The 10778-nt window shown below is 45.1% G+C and overlaps 1 pseudogene; it reads right to left on the bottom strand.

Annotated features, from left to right (window-relative positions):
- Nucleotides 1-2522: 2522 nt before the first annotated feature.
- Nucleotides 2523-2696, bottom strand: LOC126534960 (U2 spliceosomal RNA; annotated as a pseudogene).
- Between the last annotated feature and the right edge of the window lie 8082 nt (nucleotides 2697-10778).

Below are 10778 nucleotides of genomic sequence, written 5' to 3'. Positions count from 1 at the left end.
TTTCGATCGCGTTGAAGCGACAAATGCACCGAGGTCAATTGGCGCGCGGCTGCTTCCGCGATTCCAAACTCCAGTGTTTTCACAGACACTTTTCGCTGTCATCGAGCGAGATGTGTTCATGTTTACCTGTGCGCGCGTGACACCGTGCTGGTTAATTTAGTTAAAACACGTAGAAAGAAGCAGACGCACAAAGACAGCGCTGGCTCTCTGCGTCTGTTTCTTTCTACGTCCTCGTTGAGTCACGCTTACATATTCTATCATTGTTAATTTAGTTAGTAAGCGAATGTTTGAAAGTTTATACGGCCGATAAAACTACTATCCTTACTTCGTACAGGTATCTAGCAATTTCATACCGCAATTGGTGCTTCGTCTTTCAGGCAGAACTGCAAATTATTTTATTTACAGCGTATGTGCCAGCACTAGGCCTTAAAACACGTACGAAAACAAAAGAAAATCTTATTTTTTTACGCTCTATTGCTTGCGTAACCTTATTTTTTCTTTCCATGTTTAAACAAATCCCGTGAAATGAAAATTGACGCTTTCGGCATGTAGGCAGCTTGTATTCATCCGCTATAGGTGTTGGCCTTCAGTTACATCAGTGCAGATAATAGAGACCTTTAGCTTGTACGCTATCGCGGTAAACGGGAGCGGTTTGGGCGGATTACCGGATGGTCGGGGCGTAAACGTGAGCGGCCTGAGCGGTGAAGCCGCCTGGCGTTGTAGAGCTCAACCAGACAAACGCAGAGCTAAAACTGCAGTAACTCACCATATCCTGCTTCGCCACTCGTGCAAATTTTTGGCAGCGGCGTAATTGTGAACACGATTACGCCACTGTCGAAAATTTACGCCAGCAGCTAAGCAGAATACAGTAATTAGCTCTGTGTTTGTGTGGTTGACCTTTGCGCCACCAGCTGGCGCCACTAATCTGGCCGCTCACGTTGACGCCCCCGCTAAACCGGAAAACCGCCCGCGCTTGCCCGAATACCGGACACGCTACATATCTCTAATGTGTTAAGTTATGTAAGTACCTCGTTTACGCTACGTAGATGCGATGTTGACGTCACTCATGTTATTTCATTGCTTGTGTTGGAGACATCCAAAATAATTAAATTAGTTGACTTCTAAATTCCTTAGGCGAAGCGAATGATAGCCACGACTTCACATTCGAACATATCCACTACCGCGACAGGGTTCCATCACGCTTTCGATACTGAGACGCTGCTAGTGTCACGGTGAAGACAGGATTGCAGCTATAGCTAGTGTGCGCACTGAGAAGTTTGAAAGTGTTTGCGGCTATTGCCTAAGTATGAAGTGAGGGCTGCTGTCAAAGCTGGAATTATGTGATCACTGGACAGAAGAAGTTAGGAGGCAGCGATCAGCCCAAGGTTGAGTCACAGAGGGAGCTGAATAAAACGGGGTGGCAAGCGATATCTGCTAGTCAGCGGTCTGTCCCTCAAAACACACACGTCTGGTTCTTTCAAACTCAAGTTCATCAGAAACGCCATGCTAGTGAGCCATTTGGGCCTTAAATATGGTGCCCTTGCTGTCATGAGTAGCTACTGTATTTAGCGAGAAAGAGAGGCGTCTTTCTTACCAAACCTTTGAGTGCTCCCTTCTTGCTGCGTCTTTTCACGGATATTCATGCATATTAAAGATACCTCCCCTCCACTCAAGTCGCCTTCGGAGACCGGCTGTAGGAGCAGAAAACAATGAGAGAGAAACGCGTCAGCATTACGTCGCACATCTTTGAGGTCCCAGATCGCATATGTCTTAAACCGCGTTCACCACAGTGCGAAGGGTGCAGCAGCTCAGTCGACACACTTCCGGCGTCTGGCTAGAAGCGAAGTGCAACTGATGGAGGTCCAGAGCAGAACACCGTCAGAAGCGCAGAATATAGATATATATATATATATATATATATATATATATATATATATATATATATATATATATATATATATATATATATATTGTCACGCGAACGAAGGATTGAGACTGGAGACTATATACAAATTACATTTACAAGGGCTAACTGCAGCGCTGGCCGGTTCAACAGACAGCTCGAGAGCCAGAGACGGTTCGTCGTCTTCGTCGGGGTGCCCGCGTGCATCGTCCACGAGAAACTCGCAATGTGCATGGGTAGCAGCTGAGGAACGGAGAAAACGCAAGCGTCGGTATCGGGGTCAGGGTAGGAGAGTGGTTCGTCCACTGGATAGCGTGATAAACAGTCTGCGTCTTCATGTAATCGGCCCGACTTGTACACTACTGCATAGGAATATTCTTGCAGCTGCAGAGCCCAGCGACCAAGCCGGCTGGTAGGATCCTTGTGTGAGAAAAGCCAGCAGAGCACGTGGTGGTCCGTGAATACAGAGACAGACAACAGCTAATATAGCAGTCAGCAAATGCATTCTGCTTTGCTGCTGGTGTAAATTTTTTGCAGGGGAGTAATCGTGAGCACGTTGTCTTTTACTGCGAAGCTGTATATGGCTAGGTTCTGGAAAAAAACTGCGTGAGTCTATCGAACCGTGTAGATCGACAATTTCTCCCCCATGAGCCGATCCGGGGCGAAGATGGAGCAGGCTTTAAGCACTTCGCCAACTTGCACAAATAAGTTTAATATATTAGGTTCAAATACAACCCGTAGAGATTAAGCTGATAAGAACAGATACTACAGTTGACCCACGTCGGCCACGTCTACGTTCGCACCACCCTCCCTCTGTCGGCGTTAACAGCGCTTGCGTATCTCCTCACTTTCCTTCCGCTCTCCCGTGGTGGCGGCCCCGTAAGCGTGCTGCCTGCCAGGACTGGACAGCGGAAAGAAATGCGAACTTTGTGGCCCCGATCCCAGAAACTTGGAACGTCTCTGCGGAGCAACGGCCAGGTTTCAGAGGGGGAGTTCGTGGGGAACCAATTTTGTGTGGCCTAGTGTTTTGTGTGACCGCTTGTAGTTTCCGAGTGACCTCACAACCATTACTACACTGCGGGACATTGACCAACGCACGATCTCCTTGGGTATGGTGAATCAGTGTGTGCGCTCAGAGTGCGGTGAGATACGCATCAGTTCTAAGTGCAGGGACTCGTTAGTAAGAGGGGTCGTGCCGCGTTCTGCAACAATACATGGGTATGTAAACACCCCCCCCCCCCCTTCCGGTGCCTCATCATCTTCCGAGGTTGAACATCGTGGAGGAGCGACTACTCGCGCCTCGTCTTCCATTTATATGCATACGGCGTTTGACGCACGATAATGGACAGTTCGCCACTAAGGCACCCACGTACACGGCTTCTCTGGTCAACCACCTTCACAGAGTGGATTTTGGATTAGGAGGGATTCCAAGTGTTGTCTTGAAGTCAAATTTCTCTTTTTTTTCTAATATCTTGGCGTTATACCAATCAATACCGTGGCCCAAGATACCTGCATGTTCTGCCAAGGCGTTTGATGCGACTTTTTTTCTTTCTGACATCGTTGACATGCGGCTTCAACCACTGTTCGAAACTGCCTGTCTCGCCGATATATACGCAGTCGCAGTCTTCACATGGAATCCCGTAGACGATGCCAGGGGACTTTGTCTTCGGAAGCTTGTCTTTCACGTTTACCAGCCGATGGCGTAATATTTTTTTTAGGGGGGTGCGGGGGGTGGGGGGAGGTTGGTAGGTGAGCTACCTGAACGTCATAGCCGCGTATAACGCAGGCTAAGCCCTCGATCACACCGGGCACATATAGTATGGGGGCGCGTTTTCTTGGGAGCACACAGTAAGGCCTTGGGGGCTGAGACAAATGGCGTTCTACCGAGTTTACAAATGATCAAGGGTGACCACATGTATTGTATTCTTTCAGTGGTCGGTGTCCTTCTTTTTACCGTTCTCCACTTGGTTTCCTTGGACGACAGAAAAACAGAAGGTGCGCTGACACACGATCGACCCGCCTTTCTAATGCAATCTGCTCCACTTATCTCCCACCATCCTGGTTCCTATTTTTGGCTACTATATTACATATGTTGAATAAGGGTTTACACGGCTTCTTGTTCTGTATTCCACACTCATGCCAATGCCCAGCGAAATTCCCATCGGGGTAATTCGCCACCTTCCGCCTGTGTTCTAGAAGTCTTTCATTCAGACACCTTCCAGTATGGCCAATATAGCTGGAACAACACGGTAAGGGAACTTCACATACCACGCCAGACCCACACGTTACAAAAGAATCGCGATGTTTGACAGTGCAAGGCTCTTTCTTTTTTTGGAAAGGATTAGTCATTTGATAATGTTTCCCAAGCTTCCCAGGGGCGGAAAGCACTACAGTGATATTACTAGGATTTCCTATATTATTTTAGGCGGTGTGAGGTATTGTGCATGTACGGAACTACTACAGTGCGGAATCTATTTCCTTCTTGAAAGTATCTTTTATTGTTTCTTTTTTCAACTTCTTCTCAGCTATATATACTAGAACATTGTCAGGATACCTTGCTGATAAAAGTCGTGTCACTTGCCTTTCGAACTTCTTGCCATGGAATGAAATAAGATTTAATCTGGCCCTTGTATAAGCAATGTCCAGCTATTGCTCTTTTAAGAACTTTCGAATGGGATGAATGATAATGTAACAGCTGTTTATATGCCCTTGGATGGTGCTCCCAGCACACATGATTGTTAGAAAGTTCTAGCTTCAAATAAAGAAACCGTAAAACAACATCTTCTGGATTTTCATTCGGTAATATTAAACGATTGCGAAATTCGCGAAAAAGATCTACGAGTTGATTTTCATCGGCTGGAATCATCACTCCCAGCAAAGCTCCAATGTCTTCCGTACATTACGCATGCTGGATATCCATTTTTTTTTCAAGCGATAAGAAATACACGTGCTATTGTGATGGCTACACAAACAAGCTGCATGTAAAAGCTGCAGATTGCCATTGTATTTTTACAAGCCACGAAACGAGGCGAATATCAGGCCATGAGTAGCAGGAAACGCAGTTCGCTAAGCAAATATGAGCTTGACAGGCTGGAAAACCATCTTCGCTTCCTTGCATTAAAATTTGAAAAATCGTACACATATCTAACCACATTCGCATTATGAAAATCTTTGAGGTGGCGAAAAATTAGTGTATCACAATGCGTTATACCTAAGAACAGGAGTGTCCTGTTCAAAGTGTCCTTAAGAACAGGAGCTATGCATAGGCCTAAACTGAAACCCTTCCTTTGGATGAAGATCTGGTCATTTCATTCAACGCAAGTACTCTTCATATAAAAGCTTAGCAATTCAAGGAAACCTTCAATGGGAATGCCTACTGCATTCTGGAATGCTACGGAGCAACAGCTATTTATGCACTCTTCTACGTAAAGGAGGAGTTTTTCTTGTGGCAAGGAGCACTATTAATCCTTTATGTTCAACAAGCAGGCCAGAAAGCTTTTGTCAAGATTATTTTCCAAAAAACCCAGCACCTTTTCAGAATTTTAGATTTTGAAGGGATAATCACTTTTAAGAAGATTTAGCTTCTTTTGTAGAAAGAGTGCAACCGATTTCTGCCAGGAGCTATTCTGGGAGACGATCACCCTTAGGGGGCACTCCACTTTATGGGTTTTCACGGTGAACATGACTTTCAAGAAAGAAGCATTGCTATTCCCAATGTTTTCCGCCAACATAGTAAGGTTAAGCTTTTGGCAAAGGGATTTTTTCATGCGGGCTGCAGTTTTTTCATCGAAACATTTTGTGATCCACGCATCACAGCTCAAATTCCATCTAAGTCATTTTTACAAAATTGGTTCCGTCTCAAAACCCCACACCGTCCTTCTTTATCAGAAGGGAGAAGGCACAGGTCATATTTACGCAAAGTTGAAGCGGTACGGCCTAAATATATACATGGCACTGTAATTCTACTTCGATTCAACGCATCGATTCCTTCCGAAATACATCCATCAGCTTCACTGCTGTCTGCATGCCACGAAACAAGTGGAACTAGCGACAGTTGTTGCGGGGCACACAACTTTGGCTCCACGGCGAACTTGGGTCCAAGATTGAGGATGTGCTCCACATTCTCCGGTAGACGAACTTCACTGATAGTCTTCACTTCACACTTCTGCGTATTTGGCCGCTTAGGCTGGCTGCCCCGATGGTTCCTCAGCATTTGCTGCCAAATACATACTGTGCTGTGGTCAACGACAGTGAGGTAGGAGCGTAGATCATGAATACCAACGGATGGCTTCGATGGATCACGAAGCCGCGTGTAGAGAAGATCCCTGTAAAGCCGTGTTTATAGCCGTCTCGATCCCGAGCACGTCTTTATAGGGATATTCTCTGCACGCAGCTTCGTGACGTACTTGTGACGTCATGAAGGAAATTATTCGTATGATGCAATTTTGTAAATACGCAATTAGTACGAAGTAAGCGCTTGGGTTGGTTACTCTTCACTCTGTCCTGGTTTGTGCGCGCTTGACCGTCATCTGCTATGCGTAACCAACTAGCCCAAAAGTCGGTGCTCTTTAAGGACTTACCCAAAGAAATTTTTCGAAGCATCCTTTTACGCCGAAAAATCTGCTTTGTTGAAACCAGAACATTAGCTTCATACCTGACTGAAACCCTTCATACAGGATTCGTGTCAACCGTTCTGACCATCTGTATGCTTCGTTAAAATACACTAACGTCTTGCGATGATTTAAGAGTAGTCGAAAAAGCTGGTACGAACGTTTTGACAAGGGAGCCTGCCTTCATCTGGGCAACTGCTTTCCTTGGCAGTGTTCACAAATATGACTACCCCTCCCTAACACCTATTGTCTGGCAAGACCTATGACAAGCGACTTACTGATAGGTTATTGGTAGTGGGTGGTAGAAAGGCAAGTCTCTAAGAAATCGTTGCAGAATTGAACTTCGTATCGTTAGCTTCCTTGCAATACTTGTTATGCGGTGAGGCATACCACAAGGTACTGCGGTGAAGCATACCAAATTTAGAAAGGGGCCACTGCGCTATGTATCACAAGTTAAGCAAAAAGTCTGCGACAGACTGAACTGTCCATTTAACTGAACCAGCTAGACGGTTTGCTACAACTAATATGATAGCGGCCAGGAGACCCCGAACATGCTTGGCGCCCCAGCCAGCCACCAAGTGCGACGTCAAATCTGGATTCATCTTGGGTACTAGGCGCGGACACACACAGAAACAAGGAAGGAGACGGCACAGATCGCCACTTACAACTGCTTTAATCGGAGGCACACCACACACTTATAAAACATTCTTAGACGCAAGGAACACAGTCACATTACGATAGATATGGAAGCGTACTGGTTAAATATTTCTTTTCAGCCTCATATAAAGATATTGATGGGTCGCTGACGCACAGGGTTCCTTTCTTTCCGATAAAGAAAGCCTCAATTACTTCATGAGCTATCGTGTCTTTACTGTTTGCTGGAATCTGCACCCCTGCAAAACATGGCTTACAAGAGCGTGACGGGCAGGACCTAATGTGCTTGGTTATTTCGTGCATACCTCCCTGAACCAGATTGCAGTAGGGGTTGAAATGGCGTAGATAAGATCAAATCGCAGAGTCTTTGGGTAACTAATTGTATTGTCATGTTCAAAGACTAATGTGATGGCTCTTCTCAAGAACTTTAGGTTACGTTCCTGTGAAGATATTTTAGAGGGGTAGTTTTCTGCAAAGAAGTCAAGCGGCAAAGACTGGACTTGTGGCACCTTGAGTGCGAGTATTTAACGGTGGAAAGGATGCAAAATGCGTTATTATTTCTTTCCTGAAACCAATAAACAAACTGAATTATGTATGATGTGTAAAATGTTTTACACATTTTAAAGCAAATGCAAGCTGTGCTAACCTTGACACAAAACGCATTTCTTTCTCCAGTACATGTAGGCCATCAGTGGTTTTTTGCAAACCCTCGTACTTTCTCAATGGGGCAGTAATTCTTGGCCTCCTTTTGCTGCACAAGTGCGCCCTAGGCATAACTGAGTTACTTGCAGTAGCAACTGGATAGCAGTCTCAGCTTGGGAGAGCAGTGGCAGGGAAGATTTTATAAAACTAGGCTGCACATAACATTATCAGACCGAGCAGAGATCTGTACAATATGTGCCACCTCTAACATCTGGATTTGATACTGAGGTCAGCAAATTAAATTCTACGTGAGATTAGCTCAAATGGAGTCGGGCAGGTCACATTATGTCTACAGCAAATATAAATGGTAGCTTGTTCAGTGGCTTAACTAAGTATTGCCAAGGGAGCAGAAGCGCTGTTGAGGGCAGAAAAACATTAGAATGAGAGATAAGGGCATTTCAGGCACGAAATCACCTGGGTTGAGGCACGGCTGAAATAATTCGAGATAGCTGCAGAAACCCTTGTCCTACAGTGGGCTTAAAATAGGGTGATGACAGTAGCATCAAATTTAAAAGTACTGCCGTATGCAGACTGCTGCCTGCTGTTTGCGTTGATGATGCTAGCGCTAATGCCACATGTATATACGTGGGATTAGGGTCCAGTCACCTCGTTGTATCAGAGCTTGAGAACATCTCGCTGAATGTTGTGGCACTATGCTCGTAGGCTTGCACACATGGTGGGACGTGCCCCCCCCCCCCCTCCGCCATGCTCATGCGAGGCACAATCCCTAGCGCATTTTAATCCTTTGTCTCTTCCCCAAGCGAGGTAGCAGAGCTGGCGTTTGTCTGGTCAGCCTTATTCTCTTTGCTTGTTTCTCTCTCTTTTAGTGGCACAAAAAAGAACAAATACCTCAGGTATCGCTTCTTTTTGCCAGTTCGCATTATAGTGCCTAGTGTATAGTTTCTGGTGGTATAAAATAAGTAAAGTTTGCAGAACAGCCCAAGTTATTACAATATATAGAAGTGATAAGTGAGTATCAATAGCTTTATATTCTATAGCGATTCTTTTTTCTCGTGGAATGTCCGCAAAATATTTAAGGGTGGGTAGCATGCAAAATCTATATTAGGGAGGAGGGGGGGGGGGTTGCTGTAATAGTTTGAGGGCGCGGTTGGCGAAAAGACGCAACAAAAATCTGGCTCCCTTAGTTTTAAAGATAGTGGGGCAGAGTGAGGCAGCTCCAGCAACAGCCGTATTTTTTAATGCTAGAATTATGGTGTTTCTGGACATTTTTTCACCTCCAGAAACATTTAGACCTGGAAAATTTTAGTGAGTCATGTTCCGAGCTACAACTTAGTATTGACGATTGCAAGGTAGATTTAGAGCCTCTGGCGGTCCCTCTCATATGCCAACAAGGACACGTCCCATGAAGGACAACCGCATGCTTGATTTCTGTTGCAAGAAATATGAGGTTTCATATAGACTGTTTCTGTTACCCTACGTACCTAAAACTGAAAAACACGAAGAAACAATTACAGCTTGAGACTGCAAAAAAGACAAATTTACTGATCCTATTGCAAAAATAAAATGTGTTCGCAGTGAATCAGTTATAAAGAAAGTTCGGAAAATTTTGCTGGCTTTCTGAAGAAAGCCTTCCCCAACTACAGTGCATGGAGCTAAATAAATCAAAAGTCAGGCTTGCAACTACAGTATTTGGAGGGAAATGCACAGGGGCTGTGCTGTGGAAATGAAATTAACCTTGGATTGTTTGCGTATCTAATGTGCTAAGCAGCCAATCTCCGCAGCACGTAAGCCACAAATGACGGCTGAAGACAACAGCAAAAGAGAAGCATCCGTCCAAAATTTTGGTCCAGATCTGATTTACAAGATTCCCGACACCTTACCTTCACCAGCTGATGTTGGGACCTACCTTTCTAGTAAATGCGCCGTGAACTATAGCCCTTAATTGCCGCCTGATTGTTTATGTGGCTGCAGAAGTTAAACACTTCCACAAAAAATACCATGACACCATTAGATAGCCAAGCATTTCATCTGATCTCGGCAACATTTTCAAAGGCCTACAGATGGATAAGAGTCGAGACGGGTTTCAGTCTAGAAGGGGTATGAAAGGGAGTTAAAAAAATAACAGTTGGTCACCGAGGCCAAACTTCGCAGGCAAAAATTGCAGTTTCAAATTGAAGCAGCAATTATTTCATTTTCTTCATATTTGTGATACCACACGGAATCCCTGTAAATAAGATATATTGTAATTTGCTCCACCAATTTGGTTATGTTGATGACCCTCTCTCTCGTCTACTGCCTTATACCCTAGTCACACTGGGCACTTTTCATCACCATCGAACCCAACTGGTACAGAATTTCTCGATTACGATTGCCTCCTTTGCGCAAGCTCTGGAAGGGAGCCTAATCGCTATGGAGGAATACATACGTACTACCACGCTTACGTAAACTATCCACGAGACCCTCTTCCAGGGGCTGCATTCACGAATGATCACTTTCAAGAACACTGTCACTTTTGAATGATGTAGAGGATTCAATGCGATGTTTCACTGCAGCGTTCTGTCGGCTGGCGTAGCCACTGTCCACTAAAGCTTACACTCCTGAAGGTGAATACACATCCAGGATTGCTCCTAGATGTCATATTTAAAACATACTTGCAAGATGCAGCCACCACGTGGAACGTGGCTCTAGAACCAGGCGGTTGGCAGGTAGATTATCCATGCCATCAAGGCTTGCACAGATTGGGTCACCGGATAGGCGCCAATGGGTGTGTGCGGCTGTTCAATGAACGGTTTTCATGCTAACTTTGCTAACTATGTACGTGTTACTGGGAATGTGCTGGTGTACAATGACGAAGAAAAGCCCTTAAATTGACCTGATGTTGAGCGGAAGCGAGTTCACGTCACAAGTATTCCTCAAGGACAGAACCCCGATGCATTAGGAGCCTGCTC

This window comes from Dermacentor andersoni, chromosome 7, assembly GCF_023375885.2.
Source record: "Dermacentor andersoni chromosome 7, qqDerAnde1_hic_scaffold, whole genome shotgun sequence".
NCBI lineage: Eukaryota > Metazoa > Arthropoda > Arachnida > Ixodida > Ixodidae > Dermacentor > Dermacentor andersoni.
Note: the sequence above shows the minus strand (reverse complement) of the source record. Positions and strands in the feature narration are given on the sequence as shown.